Here is a 24,474-nt window from a genome sequence, read left to right as displayed (position 1 = left end):
TTAAAACCGTCAATTGATCTGGGAAAACGTATTGATCAGTTCCTGTCAGACTCAGACGATCGATGGACCGAATGATCTCGGGATAGTTTCCTTCTTGACCGCTGGACCTCAAACAAAAGAAGCGACATGAACCGACACACTAAAACACACACTTTTTTTGTGTTTGCAAGCACACAGACACGATTCACACGACGCGAGCTCAGATTTAAAGGAACACTCTGGGAATGATTGTTCGTGTTGTGGCTGTTAACTAGAAATAAAATCAAAACGATTAATTGTGAATGTAATAAGTCAGGGATTAAATGAAATATAAATATTAGAAAAAAAAAATTACAATTAAAAAAATAACAAATAAGAGTTGAAATACTAAAACGACAAACTAAAAATATATATATATATATATATATATTCTGATATACTATCTCTTATTTTATAAAACTTAAATTAATAAAAAAGTTATAAATATTATAAAATATTTTATTCATATCTTTATATGATAGCATTCAAAATTTTAAATAAACAAAAAACATAGACACATATATATTATAATTCATTAAGATACATTATATCATTAAGATAAGACATAGAATATATTTTGTAGATTTAATATTTGTAATTATTAAACATTTTTTATAATAAAGTGTATATATATATATATATATATATAATATAATATATATATATATATATATATATGTGTGTTTATCAATTTCTTGGGGGAAAAATGGTTCATTATCTTTGGCTAAAAAAAAAAATATTTTGTATTTCCAAAAACTAAAATTTAAATGAAAGCTAATTAAACATATTAATGAATACTCTAATAGTGCATAAATAAAATAATGTAAAAAGTCTGTTTTTCAAAACTTCCATTGTAAGTGCATTACTGTAAACATGATCTTTGTTTGTTTTTACAGACGAGGAAGAATTTATGCATTGAACAGCATTTCACAGTTGGTTTTACATTACATTACAAGTTATTTTGAACCTGAAACATTCCTTTAAAAGTCCCAAATCATGAAAAGCAACAGTCAGGACGTTGCATGAGTTTCAACAATTACTAATAAGTCCACTAACTACAGACGCAGACTGAGAACGGAGAAGTGCTCATTAATTCCTCAGTTTTCAGCGATGGAGGGAAGTTGCGGCCTGTGATTGAATAGACTGACCTCCAAAACCCAAACAGCGTAATCATCCCGACTCAGCTGTCGCAAATTAGCGGCGCCGGTTTCTGGGTCTTCGCTGATTGCTGCTGAGAGGACCCGTTTGAAGCCAGACATCTGCTGCGAATACACCAAAATGACACTTTCTATCAAACTGCCAATAGCTGTATTATAGACAAACAACCTCTTGTTATCGTGAACCACTTCAGATGTGGAGTGACTCATTGTGTTGTTGTGTAGAAGCCCTCGGGTTCGAGATGATGCACTACAGACATCCCTTAAACATGATGACATTTAGCTTTGCTCATCGCTCCTTCCTCAAAAACAGCTTCAGACACACTCGTTTGTTTTTCTATTCTCAGTGATGACCTTTAAAAGTAGTGTGCGACTCTAATTCAGAGGTGGAGTATTAGTGTCATATCATAACCTAATACAGAACATGCATTGCTACTTAAACAGCACCAGAAATTACAAATAAAGTACTATATTCACACACTCAAGATGGCCTAAAAGAGACGAAACGATAAAGGATTAGTTCACTTCAGAATTAATTTACTCTCCCCCATGTCACTCTCCCCTGAAACTCACATTTGGACCCCATTGACGTCTCTATATGTAGACAAATCCTGCATGTTTTCCTTAAAAACCTTAATTTCTTTTCGACTGAAGAAAGAAAGACATGGATATCTCGGATGATGTTAGGAGGAGTCAATTATCAGGAAATTTTAATTCTGAAGTAAACTACTCCTTTAAGACACACAAACAGCACCATTTCCAGAGAAAGCCCCAAGTATGATTCTGACATTTAAGTATGATATACAGTAAAAGCACTGCGGCACAAAGGAAAGACTAACCTTTATTCTGCAAAGAGGAGCTATAACTGTAAAGACACCGATGTCTTAAGGTCGAGCTGGAGAAGTACAGGGAAGACAATGAGAACACAAACCCATTAGCAGTAATCGAGAGCGAATCTCAGAACAGACTGGACTTCTATTATTTGCTTTGCTCTATGGGAACAACAGGTACATAAAAATGACAGCGCTGAGCGACCGAGAGACGGTCAGAACCTTGAGATTTCATTTCTCTTTCGAGGATGGAGAATCAAAATCAACATCTTAACAACATAGACATCACATAGACATCTAGCAGAGTGAATGCGATCATCTAATTCAACAAAACACCCCTTAGGCCTATTACTTTAGCAGTATTTGGAAACGACAGCTTTAAAACGGCTTGTTATTAGCGGCACCGGTGGCCGTTGAGTGAACTGCAGCCGTTACAGTTTAATAAAGAAAATGAAGCTAGAATCTTTTCTTTGCATTATTTTGATGACTTGAATTTCATGCAAAATTCTCATTACTGTAAGTATTATTTATTCCAGTAGAAATACAATATTGCAATGATTAATTATATAATTGGTTAAAGTCAGAACATAAAAATTATGATGATGATGTATAAATATATTTATTAATTAATTTTATGATATGATGAATTATCCAGTAATGAAAAAATTAGTAATTGAATCATTCACTCAAAGTTTTTTTAAAAATAATTCCTTCAGAATAATTAAACATTTTAATTAGTGCTGGGCAACGATTAATCGCATCGAAAATAAAAGTTTGTTTACATAATATATATGTGTGTACTGTGTATTTAATATTTGCATATTATATATATATATATATATAGACACACACACACACACACACACAATTTATAATATATATAAATATTTTATATACAAATAACACATTTTTCTTAAATATATACATGCATTTGTGTGTATTTATATAACATATATTATGTCAACACAAACTTTTATTTTGGATGAGATCAATAGTTGCCCAGCACTAATTTTAAATAGACTGCAGCAATTAACATTTGTCAGAACATTTGTCTTCAGAATCGTGGGAGAATCGTGATCTCGGTTTGAAACAACAACAAAAACGTGATTCTCAATTTATCCAGAATCGTTCAGCTTCAACACATGGACATTTTTTACATATATAATCCCTTTAACCAATCAACTTCAAAACATTTCACAATGATGAAAACCCAGCTAGCCTACATGCAAACGTGCCAAAAACAGCCCTCATTTTATTTTATTTTTGTGGTTAAGCGTTTTGCAGGAGGGCCGGCAGTGATGGAGCAGGAGATTTTGATCTCAGTAACTCTCCAGTTCCCGGTCACCCGTCCATGGAATTAAACCCGTAACCTCTGCAACAGCAACTCACTTTCTGAACTACTAGACTCGGAGAAGCAGCAGTTCCACCCAAAGACTTCATCAGTCAGACTCTGACAGGATAAATAGGCCAGCGCACACATCTCAGCTCAAACATCATTATACTGAGGCACTTCACACACAACATGGATCCATTGTGCCAAACGCCACTGCTTACGGCACCAAAATGAATACGCTTCAATATAGTCACTTTAGTAGTGGTTTTGAATGTATTATGCTAAAAAGCTGATAATGTGCAAAGTCACGTATATACCTTAAACGTGTCTTTTATCAGGGAAAGGTCATAAACACAGGCATGTAAACACCTCGATCGGCTCTCTGTTTACGTTCTGATGTCAAGACAGGGGATGTGCAAAACTGAGCTCGACAGCGATTAGACACGCATGGACGGAGGTCAACACATTCTGCTTTATTTATTTATCATTTAACGCTGTATCTGCATCAAAAGGCTAGATTTATGGCAAAAATAAGCATAATAACAATTATATTTCACTTCATTGTTTACATTTGACATTATTTACCAATATTATCTCCATAAACAAAACAAAAATAGATAAAAATAACAATAGTAATAACAGTTATACAAAATCTTTCAATTTGATATTTGATAAAAAATTTGAATATTTAACTTTAAAAGAAACTTAAAAAAAGTTAATGTACTTTATGAATAAAGACATTGCTTAATATTTAAAGCAGAAAATCCAAGATGCTTTACAGTCGAGTAAGACTTACAAAAATCATATACAGGCAATTTTTCCCTTTCAATAAATATGTTTAGTCTGTGTGACCAATTGGTCTTTTTTTTAAGTTGTTGTGATGTTTATGTATATAAAATATGTAATATGTAGTATGTATGTGTATATATACTGTATTTCACTATAACTATTTCACTTGACAATGTAAATTCAGAAGAAATCTGTTTTATAAATGTGATATTTTTGATTAATATTTTGCTTGCAAAAATTCTAAATACAGGGCTACTTTTAAATGGCCATCAACATTAAAAAAAAAAAAAAAAAAAAATGCATTTTACTACCAAATAGTAACAGCATCTACCAGTAATAACTAGATGAAATAAATTAATAGTTTCACTCCAATAAAAACATTTTTAAAGAATTTTCAAATCAAGATACATTTTCTTGAGATGAAAAATTACATAATATGGGATGTTCTGTGGTCGGAAAAATGTTAAACAAAATGTAAAAATATCTGCCAATGGGGTCCAAAATAAGTTATTTAAATATGTTTAAACTCATAATTTTGACACATTTTTCAGAAAAAAAAAGATGCCATTTTGCAAAACCTTTTGCAGTGTCGTATAGATTTGCACATCTTTAATCAACCATTATAAACCTTTGCTTTATTAGTAACACATCGTGAACAAACAATGACTAAACCATCTGGAAAGACAATCGAGGATAAGACAATCGCTGTGACCAACAATGCCAGGCATAAAACAAAGCTCTCCTTCACCTAGAAAGATCTAGAAAGCCACAGTGTGCCACTCACATACTCACTTTAAAAGCTCTTCTCGCTGTGGAAAATGTGACTGGAAATCACTGTCAGAGGTCTTGGGCTCAGTGAAGGAAGACTGGCGGGAAAAACAGCTGCATCCACTTTCCATCGGCTTTCTGATGAAACGCTTCAGACTCTTATGTAATGAACACAGGTGTCCATGTGCACCGCAAACGTCTGCCTCCAGCTGAGCTCTCTTCATAACGCCAACTCTGACATCCGTCAGATTAAACCACTACATTTCCATGAGCAAGCGCTTGCATTGGCCACTTTGTGCTGAAACACAGGGCAGATTTACAGGCAGCAGATCTTGGAGATGCACAGCACTGACTGGAAGTTATTCAGAGATAAAAACACAGCACTAATGTCAAGGTCATGGGTTTGATTCACACAAAACACACACATACTGATCAAAAGTAAACCATGAATGCACTGCGAGTCACAGCGGATGAAATTAATGCAAAGCACATTCCCTGCTGAGAGACCAGCATGTGCTCTCAATCATCTCTGACCAGCATTATCACCAGCAACGTGATGCTGTTCATTGCCGCCATGTTGCTAGGGTGTTGCTATGGCGTTGCCAGGGATTATCTCTAAGATGTCCTGAGTGGTGTTTAGAATGTTGCTATGTGGTTGCTATGGTGTTGCCAGGGCTTACCTCTATTTAGAAAGTTTTTAAGTGGTTGCTGTGTTGTTGCTAGGGCTTATCTCTAAGATGTCCTGAGTGGTGTTTAGAATGTTGCTATAGTGTTGCCAGGGCTTACCTCTAAGATGCTATGAGTGGTGTTTAGAGTGTTGCTGTCTGGTTGCTATGGTGTTGCTAGGGCTTATATCTAAGATGTCCTGAGTGGTGTTTAGAATGTTGCTGTGTGGTTGCTAGGGCTTATCTCTAAGATGTCCTGAGTTGTATTTAGAATGTTGCTATGTGGTTGCTAGGGCTTATCTCTAAGATGTCCTGAGTGGTGTTTAGAATGTTGCTATGTGGTTGCTAGGGCTTATCTCTAAGATGTCCTGAGTTGTATTTAGAATGTTGCTATGTGGTTGCTAGGGCTTATCTCTAAGATGTCCTGAGTGGTGTTTAGAATGTTGCTATGTGGTTGCTAGGGCTTATGTCTAAGATGTCCTAAGTGGTGTTTAGAATGTTGATATGGTGTTGCCATGGTGTTGCTAGGGCTTATCTCTAAGATGTCCTGAGTGGTGTTTAAAATGTTGCTATGTGGTTGCTAGGGCTTATCTCTAAGATGTCCTGAGTTGTATTTAGAATGTTGATATGGTGTTGCCATGGTGTTGCTAGGGCTTATCTCTAAGATGTCCTGAGTGGTGTTTAAAATGTTGCTATGTGGTTGCTAGGGCTTATCTCTAAGATGTCCTGAGTTGTGTTTAGAATGTTGCTATGTGGTTGCTATGGTGTTGCCAGGGCTTATGTTCTGAACAGTGTTGACAGCAAACACCACCAACAAGATTCTCACTTAAGAGCACCAGAAAATAGTAAATAACACAATGTAAGAACAAGATAACATTTATGCAGTCCATTAAACTAAACCGGAATAATCGCATTAGTAATAGTGGTACCATCTTCAAGAATCTAAAATTCAGTCCCACAGTGCAGCTCTCTCTCTCTCTCTCTCTGCCAAGCTACTACAGAATTCACTAGAGTCCTCCTGTCGGAGCAAAACGCGATCAATACGGCCCAGTGACTCGTGATTGCTCTGTGTATTTTCAATGATCCAACAGAGATGTGTTTAAGCCATCAAACACCTTCTAATCATCATGCAACAGGGACTTCAATTTACACTGGACTGCGTGTTCTCAGCCCGGTCGATTATATCTGTTCCATCTACCGGCAACTCCAATTCTGTTCGAGCAGTCTTGCTACTATTTTGCCATAATAAGCCTCAAATTAATGATTAACCTTTGCAATCCAGCAAGCACATGGAAGACGGCGTGCTCTTGTCATCCGAGTGGCTGCAAGAAAGATTCTGCATTATCGTGTGCGGGAAAAATTGAGGGGTTTGTGAGCAAATGAGGCAGCGTTATCTGCACGAAGCGTGCTTGAGTATAATGAAGACGCATCTCGAGAGCAAAGAGTCTTTTAATAACAAAACAGACTGTTTCACTGTATTGTGCACGCTTTGATAAAAAACTTCACGTTTGCATGCGTTAAGAGCCTATCCGTGAAGATAGAGGCAGTTATCTCGGGAACGCGAGGTGAATTAGCATGTGGTGCAGAGCGTCGGCCATTGTTTATGGCACTCTATTATTTGGTAATCAGACATTAAATGAGTCATTTCTCTACATTTAAACATTCCAGCCGGGGAGCTAATGGCTTAATCTGACCAACGTGGATGATTTACCTGTTGTTGACTCTGAATCACCATTAGACGCACTATTCGTGACTGCAAATGAAGCAGGAAATAATTTCTAAACACATGCACTCTGACTCCTGAAAGGTTGACCATTCAGATATATGCATTAATATGCGTTTTATGCTTTCGCCACCCTGTGATATTTGCAGCGTGTCTGACGGTTGTTTCATAAGGGCAATGCTTATAAAAGGCTTGAGGCTCCTTAATCAGAGGCCTTCATCAGTTGGTATTTCATATCTACCATATTTTTGTGTCCTTTACACATCACGCTGTCAAAGCGCCAGACAAGCAACCTCCTTCATTATCTTAAAATCTCTAAGGACAAAAAAATAAGATCTTTGCACAGCGTCTCATTTCAATGAAATAAATTTAAATCTAAATTAAACCCTAATATATTCCACTCCAGGGGACAGAGGCAGAATCAGGGCATACTTGAAAAACATGTCAAAATCAAGAGTAAAGTAAACTTTTAAAGTTCAGAAACTTTCATTTGTCAAGGGGTCATGGCTCACTGTTTCAATGATCCTATGCAGGTCTAAGTTGGAGTAAGTAATTAAAAATCATAAATCACAAGTTTTAATAAAAGGCCAAAACAACAAATAACTATTACCCAGCAAATATGTTTTAATGTTCCCATTTAGTTATTAAAAGGTTATTTCTAAAATGTTCTCTGAACATTCAAAACAAATAGCTACATTTAAAAAAAAAAAAAAAAAAAATAGGATGAACGTCTAATTAAAATACTTCAGGCGATGTGCCACTGTTTTGAGAACATAATTAAAGACCAGATAACTTTAAACGAACGTTACTGGAGGAACGTTTGTTCATAACTTTGAGAGAACTACCCTATTAGCTACTGAGGGCTATATAAAGAATAACGAGGAATTCAAATAGATGTTTGCTTGAAAAACTACTCAAATAATCATTTAATATTATTTAGGAAGCTCTGTGTAAGCTGGTTTAGAGTTTGTCTGAGCCAATCAGATACAGTTATTGAGGGTGTTCACATATCATATGTTCCTGTATTAAAGGGGTGGTTGATTATGATTTGACTTTTCTAACTTTAGTTAGTGTGTAATGTTGCTATTTGAGCATAAACAACATCTGCAAAGTTACAACGCTCAAAGTTCAAAGCAAAGGGAGATATTTGCTTTTAAAGAAATCGCTTTTTAAGGACTACAACAAACGGCTGGTAGAGACTACACCACATTCCTCCCGGGTTAGTGACATCACCAACCCTAGAATTTGCATAAGCCCCGGAACACGATTTATAGATTATCAAGACAGAATATGCTAATCAATGACTAGAAGATAACTACACATCATCTACATAAATTCATCAACTAACCATTCAGAAATGTCCTGTTGCTTCTACATGTTGTCACTTCTTCTAGAGCAGGGGTGCCCAACCCTGCTCCTGCCGATCGACTGTCCTGCACAGTTCATCTCCAACCCTAATCAAACACACCTGTCTTTAATTTTCAAGCGATCCTGAAGACGTTTATTGGTTGCTTCAGGTGTGTTTGATTAGGGTTGGAGATAAACTGTGCAGGACAGTCGATCGGCAGGAGCAGGGTTGGGCACCCCTGCTCTAGAGTCTCTCCATCATTGTCTGACTCATTATTGTCTGACTTGAACATAAAAGGCTAAAAGTTTTTGAAAATTGTCAGTGCATGTGTGTGTGAGGTAAAAGAACACAAGCTGTTGAAGCTCCACCCTCTGCGCCGGGAGCAGCAGCTCATTTGCATTTAAAGGAACAGACACAAAACGGTGCGTTTTTGCTCACCCTCAAAAAGTGACAATTTGAACATGCTATATAAAAATATCTGTGGTGCTTTTTAGCTAAAACTTCACATGCACACTCTGGGGACATTATTTTACATTCTGTGAAAAGTGCATTATACCACTCCTTTAAAGGGATAGTTCACTTTGAAATTAAATTTTGGTATGTTTTAGCTTACCTCAAGGGCATCCAAGATGTAGGTGTCTTTGTTTCCGCAGTAGTTTCAATTTTGATATTTTTAAGTCAAACCGTTCTTGTCTGTCAGTCGTATAATGCAGGTCTATGGTCACCGGCTCAAAGAGCATGCACAGGCCATCAATGTGAACTTATGATGGGGAATTGTTTAATTTGGACTTCTTTGTGCATGCTATTTGAAGTGGTGACCATAGACCTGCATTATATGACTGACAGACAAAAACGGTTTGACTTAAAAATATCAAAATTGAAACTACTGCGGAAACAAAGACACCTACATCTTGGATGCCCTTGAGGTAAGCTAAAACATACCAAAATTTAATTTCAAAGTGAACTATCCCTTTAAAAACAGCACAACAAACTACAACAGAATCTTTAAAAGTTGAATATTTGAACCTTGCCACAGATGTCTGCAGTACAAACGGAGCAGTACAAGATTGAATTGCACGTTACAAAAATGTAATACTGAAGGGTTTCTTCAAATCTCTAACCCTAAGCATAAGCACCCCTAATAATACTGTGACCCTCGTGCCGCTGCTCAAGCACAGCCTTATTAGTGTTTACTAGAGTACTTTAAAGGTTTTCTCTCTGCTATGCGGCAGTTTCGCTGGAGTCTTCCAGCTTTACCTTCTCCACTGTTCCATGAAAAAGCCTTTTATGAAAGCCTGAAAACAAAAAATAATAAATAATGAATCCAGTAACAGAATGGAAAATCCAAGACGTGCAGCATAATAAAATAAGCTGCGAAATCAAATGACTGCTGTTTCTATGAGCTTTAATCTCTGGGTAATTTCATTTCACACAACACAGTACTAAACACTGCAACACTAGAACAATATTTTGGCTCCTGCTTCTCGCAGGTATTTGAGAAACGGAGCCATTAAACACACATCTATTGTTTAATTGTGTAGCAGAATAACAACATGTGGAATAAAGAGATAAAGAACAACCCAACATGCGGTAAAGGAGGCTTTCTCTCTTATCCGAAGAATAAAAGTCTTTTCGCTCATCAAGTGGAATGATAAATTCCCCCCATAATGCATCTGCCGCAGAATTCGTGATGAAAAAATATTTTAAATTAGGTGTCAAAAGCCTCATACTCAACAACTCCCTCTCAAACTGCACTCCAAACGCGCTTTCGTCCAATTATTTGAAAATGACAGCAAATTGAACAGAAGAAAGCACAAAGCCGTCATCCCGAGGCTCACATCCAGGAAGCCCCATCGGAATACATATACCATTAATGAGTCTGTCCCATCAGCGCGGCTCATGTGAGATCATCGGATGCTGTGCGAGTTTATGCGAGGAAACACAATCAATACACTTATCCAGATGCACTGCACAGCCATCGTAAGACTGGTGACGGGAATCATTATTCTGGTTCTGATTTCAGTTCTGGTTCTTTAAAAGGATAGTTCACCCAGGAATAAACATTCTGACATCCTTTACTCGCCCTTGTGTCATTATAAACCCGTATGACTTGATTTCTTCTGAAGGAGATGTTGAGCAGAATGTTCACGCTGCTCTCTAACATGCAATAACCGGAAGCTCCACAAATAGCTTTGTATAAACAGCACACCAAAGTCTGAGCCATTATTCATTGATATTTTTGCTCTCGGATCATATTCATGTTTACATACAGTATAATCAATACATACAGTAATCAAATATAAATATATATATACTGTATATATATATATATATATATGAAGAGTTCAGATGCAAAATCCTCTAAGTTCAATCTGAAATTTTCTTCTAGAATGATCATTTTTATCAAGTTCGTATATTTAAGTTCAGTAATTTCGCTTAAATGGCAATTAAAATTACCTATGAATTGTCATTTAAGTGAAATTACTGAATTTAAATATACAAGCTTGATAAAAATGATCATTCTAGAAGAAAATTTCAGATTTTAGAGGCTTTTGCATCTGAACTCTTCATATATACTGTATATATATAGATATATAGATACATTTTTCAATTGTAGTCTTTAAAAAAAGTAATCTGAAAATAATTAACTAAGTGCAATGTATTGTTGTCAAAACATTTTCGATGCACATCGATACTGAAACATCTGAAATGCTTTCAATACTCATTTTCCGCAGAATAGATTCACAATACCAGCTCTCTCGCTCATCTCTCGGACAGCGAGTTACACACAAACCCGCCTCCGCTCACTCACTCGCTTCATTTACTCCGGATGAAGATTGTTGCAGTCACAGGGCTTGAATTTTCACTGCTAATGCGTAAAATACTGCAAAAAATAATGTCACATGCTGGTTTTGGTGAGTATTGATGTAAACACAGTCAATTCGGTTTTAATTGAATGTAAACAGTTGAGAAATAAAACGCATGTAACGGTATAATGGATCCGTGTGTCAGCCAGGTCTTAAAGGTTAAAAAGTCAAATTATGAGATGATATTAAAAATATCTATTTGGCAGTTTTTCCCCATGGCATCGATGTCAACATTGTGGCTTGTAACTTTGGAAAACCACTAGCCAGAGTGACTGATGAGCAAAAGAAAATTAATGTCAAGCCCTAGATACGGGTAACACTTTATTTCAATAGTCCACTTAGACATGCTACTAACTATAAGTAACTTTGCAAAGACTGTATGGGCCCTATCTTGCACCCAGTACAATTGACTTTGTACACTGACGCATGTATCATTCATTCCTCTTTTGCACCCGACGCACAGCAGACTTTTCCCTCCACAGACGCACGCCGGTAAACTAGGGAATGAACTTGCGCTCCCGGGGGCGGTTCAGCGAAAAGAGGAGGCGTGTTCCGGCGCAAACGTTCCCTGGTGCTATTTTGCAGTTTCAGAAAACAATTCCAACACAGACCAGGAGAAACCTCGTCTAAAGTCAGTGGCGCGTTGCGCATGTTATTCAGATGCTATTTTAAGGGCGCATGCTTGGCCATAATGTAGCGTGAGCACAATGCGCATACACTTTGCTTCTCTCATCTACACACAGAAGCAGCAGTTTTCATTTTTGCAAATCATACATTATTACAAGTAAAAATATTACCACACGAGGGGAATCATTGTTGTGTCCATGAAGATGTGAAAAAATAGGCATAAATCTAGCTTACACATTTACCCAAATTATTATACGCCTGTTTAACCGAAGCTAATCTGTGTGTGTTTCTCCATCCCCAATGTCACTTCTCTGTGTTTTACGGCCCTGACGAGAACGTCGGTCTCCTCGACTGTGAACCGCTCCTGGCAAATCCGCCGTTATAATAGCAATCCGCCATGGAACAAGCGCGCCTGCTCTTAAAGGGAATGTGAGATGTCGCTCTGATTGGTTTATTTCACGTTACGCCCAAACCACACCTATGAGTAATGAAGCGACTTCAGACCAACACATTTTAGATTTGCGTCGGGCGCAAGAGTCATTTATCCCGCCGGTATAACAGCAACAACGTCCGAGATCCTCCCACAAAGTTACTTGCGTTTCGCGCTTGATACTTGCGTTTCAGATCATTAAAATAGGGCCACCTATATCTGCTAACACTTTTATTTTGCTTCTCCCCAACACATTTTACTGACTATAAGTATCTTTGCAAGTACATATCAACTTATTCTACTAACCCAAACCCCTAACCTAACAGTTTGCTGAAAGGCTACTAATACTCTAATGAGAGTTAGTTGACATGTAGTTGCAAAGTTACTTATAGTGAGTAGAATGACTAAAGTGCACTGTCGAAATAAAGTGTAACCTTTGAATATGTACATTATACAGTAGATTTTCATTGAGTAACGACTTAAAATTGGGTCTGTTCCATAGACAAAGATACTGAACAGCTTCAGAAGACTGGTATATATATATATATACTTCTGAAGTTTGACAGGCCCTTTTTGACCAATTCATTGCAAAATGACCAGCTAATAAGAGTTGGGACAGTGGGAAAAATGCAAAAGACAGATGCGTTTTTGTCGTCTTGTTTTCGCTCTAACCACATTCAATCTAATCTCACACTCACATAATTTTCATTTTAGCACAAGACAGCATCAAAATAATTCACTTTTGGTATTTTTTAAAATCTGTACTTAAGGTGAAGGTGGTAAAGAAAAGGCCTTAGTACTCTCATGAATAATTCAGTTAGGCTAAAATTATGCAAATCTATGTATTAGCCTAGTTATGCTCCACGCCGTAACTTACAGTACGTTATCTATTATATATGAATGAGAGTTGGAATGGACGACCCGTTGGCAGCTATAACTTCACCGGGTCCCCACGCACACCCTCGCAGAGCTAAAGATGCTGGATAACTTGTGATCCAGCTCCAAAATGCTAATGCCTACTTGACTAATAAATGACATCCTGTGAGAATTAGCTAGTAGTACGTGGATATGTCTTGCAGCTATTAAAGACAATGATGTTGTTAGGTTTGGGAGGCTTGTGAGATGGACTGAGGCGAAGCATAGCACTGTAGCTAATCCTTCCATTTTCCCTACAGGGCTAATCAGGAATCTGCTCCGACTGATCCCATCCATCTACATCTGAAGCAATTTAACAGAAAGAGTTCACGAGGAGTCTCAGCGGGCACCAAATGAGCTGAATCTAGGCCAAACTTTTAAAGACATGTATGGCTAAGTTAATATGTGGGCTGTGGAGGAAAAATGTTTAACATGCAAAAGCACGAACATTTTCACGAGCAGATGCAAGTGTTCAGCAACTTTCAGTTCCCAGCAGAGAATTACAGGCTGCTGAGAGCATGAAAACATTAGAAATAAAGAGATATAAGAAACTAAAATGTTAATAATCGTGCATATTATTGGCCATATGCAGTTCATGGTAATTATTAATACATGTCAATGTTTGTGTGTTACAATGGTAAAACTTAGTCCCAAAGCACTGGTGTTGGTAGCGATGTCAATTTACATACATTTCCATTGATCGTTGTTTAAATTAACCACAATAACTTGCTTAACCAACACAAAGTAGGTGTCATTTTAAAGCCTAAAAGCTTGGCTTTACAGTGAATATGATCATCACTTAACAAGGGCTTTTAAAATCACTGACATATTAGAAGTGCTCTATTTTCATAGTGTGGAAAAATAAAAATATGTACATGAAAAATGAAAATTGAAAAACAGAATAAAACAAGCATATTTGTTTCAGTTAAGAGACCAAACTATACCAAGTATTTGAATGAGCCGGCACACATGTAAATACAGGATGCTTTTGCACTATGTGTTGCTTTTTAACTTCATGAAACTTTAGTAATCCATAGTAGATCACATATCTTTATTTAGGGCAGGTGGTCTCGGACAAGCCCAAGCGCAACATAAGACGATGTGTGGATCACAAGGAGACATTTAACATATTTTTGATGTTCATTCATGTTTATTTCATTCTGTAACGTAGTAAAGAGGAAGGGATTTACTTGTTCACTCGCGCTCTGCTTCGCTTGGCTTGAACTGCAACAGTAGGCGCGTTTCCATTACAGATTTGCGCAAAACTTTCGCGATTGTTTCTAAATATTGACAAAAAACTATTGTGAAATGATGTGTTTCCATTAACCGATGTTATGCGACTAAAATTTAATTTGTTTCTCTCGCGATAATCATTCCAAAAATCATGGCGACGGACGTATGTATATCCCAGCCACTGCACTGGCCATTATTATTAATGGAAGGAGATGTATGTGTGTGTTATCCAAGCATTAACGGCAAGGAAAGACCCTTATACTGTGAGCGGCACATATGAGGTGTTTCTGGGTGTTTCTCCCTCATTTCTGCTTGATTGTGGCATTTCTTTGAGGTTTAGAATCCACTATTCCTGTAATTTTTTGGTCTTATGAATTTAATAAAGAGCTCTATCTCGTATTCTTTCCAAACACACCGCGTCATATACGTCAGGTGACCTGTAAATGTGCAAAAACTGTTTCCATTGCAGTTTTGCGGAATATTTCTTTTTCAAATTGCCCGAAAAACCTCCTCATGTGAGCGTAAAAACTTTTTTGCGATAAATGGGAGTTTTTGCTAAATGTACGTGTTTCCATTGGGCGTATTTTCAATTCGCGCAATTTGAAGGGTAATGGAACGCGGCTAGTGACAGGTTCCAGGATCCAATCGCATCGCAATCATCTCGCAGTGTTTTACAACGTCATTTGAAAGTTTAACTAATGGAAACGGGATCTTGGGTGTAGTCAAGTCAAGTCCCCTTCATTTATATAGCGCTTTTAACAATATATGGGGGGGGGGGGGGGGGGATTAGGGATGATGTGTAGAGACCAATCAGACAGTGTTTTACAGCTGGAGCGCGCTTGGATTGGTTCGATTGCCCACATTGACAGGTCTTGATTTACTGTGCTGGATGATCGTCACTCATCAACCAGGGTCTTATTACTTGTTATGTACTTTTATTGTGCCGTTTACACAAGTAAGTAATTCTTATGTTCAGTAAAATCACTAGTTTATTGTTTTAATGTTTTTTTGGACGCTTGGTTAACCATGTTTCGAAATAAACGGCTTGCCTACCTAATCCATTGCATGGCTGGAAGACATTTTAAAGTCCTCCTGCAGTCGATAATTGTATCCCTTAAAACTCATCTTTGATCACCAAAATTACATATTTAAATGTTTTTTCCTTGAAAAAATGTGTCTTAATGCCTTAAAATAGCTTGAATGATCCCGACACCCTCATTTAGAATGAGCCCCGCCTCCACTCACTCACTCAGCTCAGAGATCCACTGGTTGACGATCACACGTTGATCTGATTGGTTACAAGGTAGTTTGTGACGTCAGAAACACCAGCGATTTCAAAGCGTGTTTTTGAGACTGTCTTTGGTTCACTGCAGTTTTAAGGAGGAAATACTCAGCAATGCTGTCGACTTATGAATTTACACATGGTTTGTCTTAAAGCATATTAACACCACATAGACACATAAACAACATAAAAAATTAAAAATCAATTAAATTATCGCCAATTAATCGTTAGCATCCCTAGTTGTTGGGTATGCCATGATTGATTAGCCAATGCCCGACAGTTGTTGCAGCATTTGTTGTTTATAAAACAGCAAGGTGCACAAAACGCACCGCCATCTGTGGCCGAAACTGTGTGCTTAGCTTCTTTTGGATGTTGAAAGGGTCCATAAGTCAGAGAATTGGGCTCACACAAAGGCTGCCTTTAAGCACTGTTAGATCTGAGAGGAAAAGCAAAGAGCATCCCTCAGGGGCTAATCTGTATTTGCCCAGTTCAGCATTAACCATATAAAAGAGAGTTCAATAAGTCGCAGAACAAAACTCAGCTGAGAGCCCTGACGTGTCTGGCCCGAGGGCGTCGCATGAGTTACACAGCGCCAGCAGCAAGAGCTCACACACCCATGACAAATGACTCCTCTAGTCATGGCATATTACCATGCTCTTGCCCGTCTCTGAAGAAGCCTGCCAGGTGCAGGAACATCTCATTCTTGTAGCACTAAAATATTTTGATGTATTATTCATTTAGGGTGTAGTCCCTCTCATTGCAATGCAAAATGAGTGAAATGAGGCGAATCTCACGAATCCTGTCACAAACACGTCTAGATCATATTTCACCCCCTGAATCGAAAGAAAAAATAAGATATTGTATTATGCACAAAGAAAATGAAGCCTATTTTAGGAACAGATTTTTTTTTTTTGCAACTTGCATTACAATAAAGCACTAATTCTTCTTGGAAAAATATTCTCATCCATGTAATGCAAGCAAAATAATGATTTATTATTTCAAATAAAAATGCACTGAATAACACTTTAAAATAAAGCTCATGAACTAATAGTGAAACGTACTTCTAAAGCCTTTAGTATTGCTAATTTCGAAATTTGCTGATGCATTATTAAAATCAAAAGTTGTATCTAAGGTTCATTAGTTAACTACCTTAGTTAACATGAGCTAAGAATGAACAATACTTCTACAGCATTTATTAATCTTAGTTGATATTAATTTCAACATTTGCTAATACATTATTAAAATCAAAGGTTATATTTGTTAACATTAGTTAATGCACTGTGAACTAACATGAAGAACAGCTGTATTTATTAACAACTAACCTTAACAAAGATTAACTAATATAGTAACAAATGTATTGCTCATTGTTAGTTCATGTTAGTTAATACATTAACTAATGTTAACCTTATTGTGAAGTGTTACCAATATTATTTAATGGACATGAACTAACAACGAACAGTTGAATTTTTATTAACTAACATTAACAAAGATTAATAAATACTGTAAAAAAAAAAATGTATTGCTCATTGTTAGTTAATGCATTAACTAATGTAAACTAATGGAACCTTGTTGTGAAGTTACCCATTGATGCTCACTCTTCTTTTGATTTTGGGGTGAAACACGACCAGGACATTTTACAGTGCGCTTCACCCGAGAACAGACTCGAGCTAAAACAGCAGATTTAATACAAATTGTCTGGCAAGATTTCTCCCAAAAACCACCAAGACATCTGGAGCGCAAACTCAATCTGCTCCTGGAACAACTGTACGTCTGTGCGTCCCGACTCCAGCAGGAGAATATTAATTATCAGCAGACATTAAGGCCTGCAGATTGAATCTGGCACACATTAAAGTCGAGCATGTTACCACGACGGACCTCCTGAGGGGAAAGACGTCTACATTTTCTCTCCCAAAAAAGAGCAGAATACATTTACATGCTTAACAATGTGCCAGTCCCTCAGCTAGCAATTTTCCTCTTTTAATTCAACTAACACAATCTCATCAAATATTAATATCGCTCTTGAGTCGTCTCTAACGCAATGCAAGAGAAAATGAAAGGACGATTATGGAGGAATAAAACAAATAACTAAAAATGCTTCCGTTCAAATGAATCCAAGCGAGCGTGAACATGATTCACTAAGATTTGCTCTTATCAAGGACGCAGTGCTTTACATCTTCATGTTCGGTCTGGTATTATCAATGCAATTTTGCTTTCCTAATCATGTCTAACAGAAAAATACATTTGATGCCGTTTTCAATTTAGCACAGCATGTTCTTTTAAACACAGCAAATTTCTTTCTGTAATTGGGTAATTAGCTGTTCTAATCTCTAAACTTTTAATCTAATAAAGGAAATGCTTGCGTTCCAATGCGATTCATGTCAACTCTGGCTTTCTCTCTGTAATGACGGCAACTACACAAAGCATGAGAGAAATCATTTGGTTGTCTCCAAAACTGTGAAGCATTTACAGCACTCGGTGAAGTATGAAAATAATGAGTAAAGTTTTCTCTTTCCTTGAACATTCGCTTGGCCCGCACAACTACAGTCTTGGCCCTGTGTTCAGAAATTCATAATCATCTGGCCAAATTTTAATCTACCGCGAGTGATGTAACTTTATAGCCGATATAACCATTGGAGTAAACCTCAACCCCTGCCTTTAGCTAAAAACAGTGTTTATGTTCTCTCAATAGTCTCGTTTAGTGGGTTCAGCAGCTGTCCACGACTCTGAAGCGCATCCACGTTTGGTTTCTCTGTGACATCTGAAGCATTACTGCATTCACAACAGCGTGCGTTAAGCATTTAGGCGACTCGTGGACATCTCAGCACTCGTGCGTGCCGCTGGGACACGGGCTTATTTTAACCATTCCCCTGGAGACAGATCAAATCCAATGCTTTCACTGCCATTAAAAATGAATCATATGTGGCACAGTTACATTTACTGTACTTCAAACAGAATGAGACATAGGTTGCATTACTGCACTTACTGGATTAGTTCACTTCAGAATTAAAATTTCCTGATAATTTACTCTCCCCCACGTCATCTAAGATGTTCATGTCTTTCTTTCTTCAGTCAAAAAAGAAATTAAGGTTTTTGAGGAAAACGTTCCAGGATTTGGGGGTCAATGGGGTCCAGATGTGAGTTTCAGTGCAGCTTCAAAGTCTCGACACGATCCAGCCGAGGAATAAGAGTCTTATCTAGACAAACCAGCGGACATTTTAGAACAAATAATAAACATTTATATACTTTTTAACCACAAATGCTCGTCTTGCGACTTCACGCATTAACGTAATCACGTTGGAAAGGTCAGGCGGTGACCTGACGTATGGCGAAAAGTTCGACCGACATTGTTGTTTTACCTTTTATTTACTAAATGGCGTTTGACTGAAGGTCTTTGCACACTGGGTCCGAAATTTTTGCATGCGTTTTTTCGTATTCGTGATTCGGTGGCTCTGAAATGTCAAAAAAACATTCGAAATGCTACGGATGTGAAAAACGCAGAAATTCGAACCTGATCCGAATTTTTTTATGACGGACGAATGTTTCAGAGGCAGTGTGCAGGCGTGATTGACATAACGTGAGGTCGTATTTATTTTTTAACGTGCAAAAATTTCGGATGCGCATTTCAGACTCGGTGTGCAAGGGCCTTTAGTCTTTGCACGTTCACTTTGTAAACACCGAGTCTGTTCTTTCTCCTATACGTCACGCTAAGATAAGATGAGATGAGACTCTTATTCCTCGGCTGGATCGTGTCGAGACTTTGAAGCTGCACTGAAACTCACATTTGGACCACATTGAAGTCTCTATATGGAGAAAAATCCTGGAACGTTTTTTTCTCAAAAACTTCAATTTCTTTTCCGACCGAAGAAAGAAAGACATGAACATCTCGGATGACGTGGAGGGAATTTAAATTCTGAAGTGAACTAATCCGTTAAGTGAAAGCCTGCTTCAGTAAAACTGTAGGAGCCGCCAGCCTTCCCAAGACAAGCCAGAGGAAATCCAAAAATAAACAGCCACTCATTCTTTTAATTAAAGGTGAATCAGTTGGCCTGTGGCAAAACGCCCCGAACCAAACTCCAAACAAATCATCCATTCTTAAACAGTTCAATACGAGATGACAGCGGGTTACGGGCCAGGAAAGGAGTCTTGGGATGCCTAGAGAAGATTATTGAATGGCTCGATCTGTTCTTTCAATACCCTTGCCACTAACCGTTAAACTTCAGGGGTCCTGTCACATCTCAGCCCATCTAATCGGGGTGGACTTAAACAATGAGACAGGGCTAAACCGAATGCACCTGCAAATGAGAATTGATGTAGTGCGTATTGCCTCTACCTGTGTGATGAATGGGTCTGAGTAAACTATTGAATGTGCTCAGAAGCGTGGACAGCTGGTGAGGGATTGACACGGGAATACGGTGTCTGCTCATTCCCGTTTTCCTGTTAGACCTTAAATAGCATCCCGAGACAAAGCAGCGCTACAACAATCCAGGTTTCAATTACATGCTGATGAATTCCCGATGCATTAATGAGGAGAATTAAGCAAAGAAATGCATGCACTTGAAACCGCAATGCTCAATATCAAACCGGTTTCAATGACTCATGACTCGCAAAACTTTCAACTTTATGAAGCATTTTTGCTTCACTAACGGATTTGCTGAACTGGCATATTAGAAATCCCTTAATTGCCTCAAGGCAAGACAAAGCATAAATTGAGTGTTTACATGAATGGATCCATGTGAATTCATAATTTATAAAAGGAAGTCCATGTTTGTTGCCTAATATGTTTAGTTGAATTGCATAGAGATATGAGAGTGAAAGACAATTATAAACATTCAACATGCAAAGTAATGCAAATATTGTGAATTAATGTATAATATAGTCTTCCCTATCAAAAGTAAAACCACTATGGCGCTTTTTGCATTATTTTGGAGTACCATGGCACATAAACATGATAATCATCCAATGCCATCATATACACATCAAAATACCATTATAAAACAATCTTACTGTTCTACTATGGTAATGCCTAAATATTTCTTTTTTTTTTTTTAGAGGAATATAAACAAATCACGAGAAAACAATAATTGACTATGGCTGTTTTGGTAATATCTTGTGCATGTAATCATTTGGATCACCATGCAAATACCATAGTATATGAATATATTAATCCTAAAGTGCCATGGTATTACCATCACTGTACATCTACACTAATCTTTTGAAAATGTAATGCCAAACAATCATGACTTCAGCAAGAAATCGATTTGCAATGGTTTCCGGATACTGAACCATGGTTTGTATAGTATATGGTATTTCCTTACATATAGGAGGACCATTAAAATACCATGGTACATAAATATGGTAATCATTCAGTACCATGTTATTTTTACCATCACTGCACCATATACTACCACTCTACTAATAAGTATTAATACAACACAATAATGACCTCAGCAAGAAAGCAATTTAACAGTGTTTCTGAATACTGTACCATGGTTATATTGGTAGTACTATGGTATTTCCTTGCGTACATTGATGATCACCATGCAAAAACAAGGGTAAATGAATATGGTAATCATATCAAAGTACCATGATACTGCTACAGTACTAATAAGTATTAATACAAAACAATCATGACCTCGGCAAGAAAGCAATTTAACAGTGTTTTTGGATATTGAACAATGGTTCTAATTTCTTTACGTAAATTGAAGTAGCCTACCATGCAAATACCATGGTACATCATTCAGTACCTTAATGTACAACTAAGAACCACAGTGTTGCGATGCCATCACTGTACCAAGGTACAGTACTTTTAAAACCCATCGTTCTAGTATAAAATATTTAAAGCAATTATTTCACGTAGTAAAGCATGATCCATAAATCCCGCACACGTCAGTGTTTAATGAATGTTCTGCAGGTGAGAGAGAAACGCACCTGTGTTTCCTCGCGTGAGTCGAGCTGAGGAATCCATCGCTCCGCGTCCGGCGCGCGTCTCTCTCGCGCACACGGGAACTGTTCTGGTATAGAGCTTCGGTTAGGTTCGGTTCGGTTCGGTTCTCTCACTGTCGTGTCTCCTCTCGAAGTGTCGTTTCCTCCTAAAGAAGAGCGGAACTGAATCACATCACTCCTTCAGGTCCAGCAATGCTGTTTCTCCACACGCGCTGAGCGCGAGACTGACGAGCACACCGAGCGAGACGCGCGCGGAGTTCACTGGCTATGTGCGTGTGTGCGCGCGACCGCGTCTGTGTGTGTGTGTGTCTGAGGGAGGAGTCGTTTTGATGCGCGCACAACTCAAACAATCTCAGTGTGTAAACTATTAAATATTTCACTGGGCTTCATATCCCAGTTCACAAGGGGCTTACTGTTTTCTTTTTTTGGGGGGGGGGGGGGGGGGTTTGCCTAACTTAAGATAATTGCAAATAATATATACAAATCTTAATCCAGCCACTGGTAACACAATCTTCGTAAATTTCACAAAAATACCTTCTACTGTAATGTACTACTACTGTAAGGACATTGAACTGTACACTCTGCGCATGCGCCGTGGAGCCAAGTGGTCATTAAACCATGTAAATTCAATTCATCGAGTAAACTAAAAAGACTGTTAAACTAAAACGTTCCTATATGCAATCTATGCCATGTCAATCATTTTGTTTCGTATTGAGCCTATGCAGTTAATAATACATTTTAATGTCACACTTGAATGTCACACTTCTCACACTGACACTGAAAAGTGGCATTGATAGGAAATGCTGAAAATATGTTGTAGTATAAAAAAATAGATGCATTAACACATCGAAGTGAGGCATCCGCTGCACAGCCTAGTACAGACAGATCATTCATCAGTCATTTAAACTATTGATTTAAGCAATAAACACTTACTAGACTTGTGCATATAGATTCCATTCACTGTCGTCATCCATACGCGAATTATTCTGTCAGCTGCTTACATTCGTTTATTGGATGGTTTGTAATTTGTAAAGCAGTTGTGAGGCCTCGTTGACTGTAAAAATAGATAAACAAGATTCAGGATCTCATCTAACATCCGAGGCTCACACTTTATGTGTATATCAAAATGAGTCAATATGGCTGATCAATATCTTTCCTGTCCAATTTAGTCACTATCACAAATCCTTTATGTGTCTCCCTTGGCATAGATCATGACTAACAAGTGCAAAGCAGCCTTTCTTTCCTTCTTTCTTTCTTTCTTTCTTTCTTTCTTTCTTTCTTTCTTTCTTTCTTTCTTTCTTTCTTTCTTTCTTTCTTCTATCCATCCTTCCTTCCTCCCTCCTTCCTTCCTTCCTTCCTTCCTTCCTTCCTCTCTTCCATCCTTCCTTCCTCCCTTCCTTCCTTCCTTCCATCCTTCCATCCTTCCTTCCTTCCTTCCTTCCTTCCTTCCATCCTTCCTTCCTTCCTTCCTTCCTTCCTTCCTTCCATCCTTCCATCCTTCCTTCCATCCTTCCTTCCTTCCTTCCTTACTTCCTTCCACCCTCCCTCCCTCCCTTCCTTCCTTCCTTCCTTCCTCTCTTCCATCCTTCCTTCCTTCCTTCCTTCCTTCCTTCCTCCCTCCCTTCCTTCCTTCCTTCCTTCCTTCCTTCCTTCCTTCCTTCCTTCCTTCCTCCCTTCCTTCCTCCCTTCCTTCCTTCCTTCCTTCCTCCCTCCCTTCCTTCCTTCCTTCCTTCCTTCCTTCCTCTCTTCCATCCTTCCTTCCTTCCTTCCTTCCTCCCTCCCTTCCTTCCTTCCTTCCTTCCTTCCTTCCTTCCTTCCTTCCTCCCTTCCTTCCTCCCTTCCTTCCTCCCTTCCTTCCTTCCTTCCTTCCTTCCTTCCTTCCTTCCTTCCTTCCTTCCTTCCTCCCTCCCTTCCTTCCTTCCTTCCTTCCTTCCTTCCTCTCTTCCATCCTTCCTTCCTTCCTTCCTTCCTCCCTCCCTTCCTTCCTTCCTTCCTTCCTTACTTCCTTACTTCCTTACTTCCTTCCTTCCTTCCTTTAGCTGTAGTTTTATTCATTTATTCAGGTATACAGTAAAACCATCTCACTGTAAATGCCCTCTGGAAGGATGGGATATTATATGAGATGAATGCATGCATTTGTAGTCATCTTTTTTTTCTTTCTTTCTTTTTTTTGAAACCATGAATAAAGCTTTCAAATGGGGTCAAATGCACCCAGGAGTGATCTCATAACATATTCAATCTTTCTTGTTTCCCATCCTCAACCCTGTTCCCAGAGTTAGCAGGAATATGTGTCATGAAACACGTCTGCGGTGAATGGAAGAGAAGAGGGCAAGTGGAGGCCACATTCATTTTTCAAAACATCGCTGCTGTTGTGAGGGAAGTAACATCATGAAGACTTTGACTGCTTCAGACTGAACGCGGTTTGTAAAGCTGAGGATGGTCAGTGCGGACAGAATGCAAACAGAGAACATTTTGGCGGTCAAGTGCAGAGGAGAATACATCTGAAAAATATATTAGATGAATGATTTTTAAAGTCATTTCACCTC

General features: G+C 38.1%; 1 protein-coding gene across 5 annotated transcripts in view; it reads right to left on the bottom strand.

Annotated features, from left to right (window-relative positions):
• hs3st1l1 (heparan sulfate (glucosamine) 3-O-sulfotransferase 1-like1) overlaps window positions 1–22,229 on the bottom strand; it is a 61,850-nt gene extending 39,621 nt beyond the window's left edge. For 2 of the 5 annotated variants that reach the window (XM_081350689.1, XM_081350688.1), the window contains exon 1: window positions 21,914–22,229. The gene's annotated coding sequence lies outside the window, so the exon portion shown is untranslated. Of the gene's footprint in view, window positions 1–1,166; window positions 1,281–2,014; window positions 2,071–4,919; window positions 5,120–21,913 lie in introns of those variants that run through there. The other 3 variants (XM_081350691.1, XM_081350690.1, XM_081350692.1) reach the window with 3 other exon arrangements.
• Between the last annotated feature and the right edge of the window lie 2,245 nt (window positions 22,230–24,474).

This window comes from Scardinius erythrophthalmus, assembly GCF_964197995.2.
Source record: "Scardinius erythrophthalmus genome assembly, chromosome: 21".
NCBI lineage: Eukaryota > Metazoa > Chordata > Actinopteri > Cypriniformes > Leuciscidae > Scardinius > Scardinius erythrophthalmus.
The sequence above is the reverse complement of the archived record's forward strand: the minus strand, read 5'-3'. Positions and strand labels throughout refer to the sequence as shown.